We start from the raw sequence: 2,152 nt of genomic DNA, 5'->3' as shown, positions 1-2,152 counted from the left end.
ATGGACAGACTGGCTACAATAGCTCAACTAATGTGTTTTCGATGAACACATCTCACATTCCTTAGTCCAAGTATCCTTTACCTGGGATCAGAAAATTAATGCTTCAGAAGGCAGTTTGCAGGGGTGAGGTGTGAATGTCCTATAATTTACCTTCCCCCCTTCTTTGGCTTTTTTTTTTTTTGGTGCTGGGGATCAAACGCAGGGCCTTGTGCATGCGAAGCAAGCACTCTACCAACTGAGCTATATCCTCAGCCCCTTCTTTGGCATCTTTACAGATGGTCGCTGAGGTTCATCACAGCCTTGCTGTAGGCAGGCAGCTCACTGCCCGCCAGCAGTGGGTCCACCCATGAATGAGTGTGTCCATGGACACAGGACAGCATGTAGCACTTGAAACTCACCTGCAAGGATCCTGAGCTTGCAGAACAGGACAAAATAAGGCTACTCTGTCAAAATTATAGAATCAGAAAGTAGAATGGTGTTGTGCTCGCTTCAGCAGCATATATACTAAAATTGGAATGATACAGAGATTAGCATGGCCCCTGTGCAAGGATGACATGCAAATTCATGAAGCATTCCAAATTTTTACATGTATAAAGGCATGAATTGGCGTGAACATACTCTACATACAAAGATATGAAAAATTGTACTCTATGTGTATAATAAGAATTGTAATACATTCTGCTGTCATGTATTTAAAAAATAAAATCAATAAAACTAAAATAGTAATAATAATAATAATAGTAATAATAGGCATTTTTCAGGGAGATATTTGGGACTATATAAATATCCTATTTCTTATCAAACTGTCTACCACTGTTTTAAATATCCATTGATGATCTTGCCCAAATCAAGTATTACTATGTTGTTTCTAAATGTTGATTATTTTATTCCCATCATTCCTTCTCTATTTATTAATTGGAATTTACTGTTAAGTACAGCTATTATTCATTCATTTACTTATTCATAAAGTAGACTCATGAATATTTAGGATATTCTGTAGGTTATAATTCATTGTTTTTCATTTTGTTGTTCAAACTATTCCATATTTGGGCAGCAGAAATGTTTTCAATCTTGCTTCTGAGATCTTATAACATGTTACCATCGGTTTTTTGAACCCATCCTCATTTTCTGGCCCTATGAGATGTTCTTCAGGTTCCTCTTGTACTTTCTTTTCCCCACCCCAAGAATCAGCTATTTCTCCAAAGGCTCTTGGTTTCTTTCATTGAAAAAAAATGTATTTAGAAAGAAAGATGCAGGTACCATGTGTGCTTGTTGCTATTAAAGTGCTATTGCATCTGTACTCTCAGCAAATAAAGTTTAAAAAAGCATATATATATATGCTTCTATATATATATAGAATGGTGTTTATCAGGGCTGGTGAGGAGTGCATTGAGGGGTTAGTATTTAATGGGTCAGAGGTCCAGTTAGGAAAGATGAAAAAGGTCTGGAGAGAGATGGTGGTGATGGTACCTAACCATGTGAATGTGCTTAATACCAAAGAGCTATCCACTTGGCCGTGGCTAAAGTGGTAAATTTTATGTTACATGTCTTTTGCCACAATAAAAACAAAATGACTTTTATGATGAGCAGAATAGTCTCCTCTCCATGGGATGCTATTTCAGAGTTCAGTAACATTTACTTTACTCAAAACTTATTCTATTAAAATTCCAACACTTCAAAATAAAATACAATAAAGTCTATTCTCTATTTCATGTGCCCTGCTGATTTGCCAATGACTAACAGGCAAAGTAGTTTTGTAGTGCTACTTTGTTCCAGATGCAAGTCAGAAAAACAGGAAGAGGAGAAGCAGGAACTATGGAAAGAGAGAGAAGAATGGAAAAATGAGAAATAGTGAAGACTTGGAGATGCTAGGTGAACTTCACCCAGACAAATGAAGAAACAGAAACTATTAAAAGTTATATTGGGGGGACTAGGGCTGAAGTTCAGTGGTAGAGCACCTTCCTTACACATCTGGTACACTGGGTTAGATCCTCAGCACTGCATAAAAATAAATAAGTAAAGATATTGTGTCCAACACAACACCACCACTACCACCACCATCAACAACAACAACAAACACACACACACACACACAAGCTGTATTGGGCAAACAATACAAGATAAAGAGAAAAGACAAAGAAGTTGGACTTCT

At 37.0% G+C, this 2,152-nt stretch overlaps 1 non-coding gene across 1 annotated transcript; it reads left to right on the top strand.

Annotated features, from left to right (window-relative positions):
- The first annotated feature begins 480 nt into the window (after positions 1-480).
- LOC143381685 (U6 spliceosomal RNA) lies at positions 481-584 on the top strand. Its single transcript, XR_013088858.1, has one exon. It is a non-coding gene; the product is annotated as a U6 spliceosomal RNA (small nuclear RNA).
- Positions 585-2,152: the final 1,568 nt, after the last annotated feature.

Source organism: Callospermophilus lateralis, chromosome 15 (assembly GCF_048772815.1).
Source record: "Callospermophilus lateralis isolate mCalLat2 chromosome 15, mCalLat2.hap1, whole genome shotgun sequence".
NCBI classification, from domain to species: domain Eukaryota; kingdom Metazoa; phylum Chordata; class Mammalia; order Rodentia; family Sciuridae; genus Callospermophilus; species Callospermophilus lateralis.
Note: the sequence above shows the minus strand (reverse complement) of the source record. Positions and strands in the feature narration are given on the sequence as shown.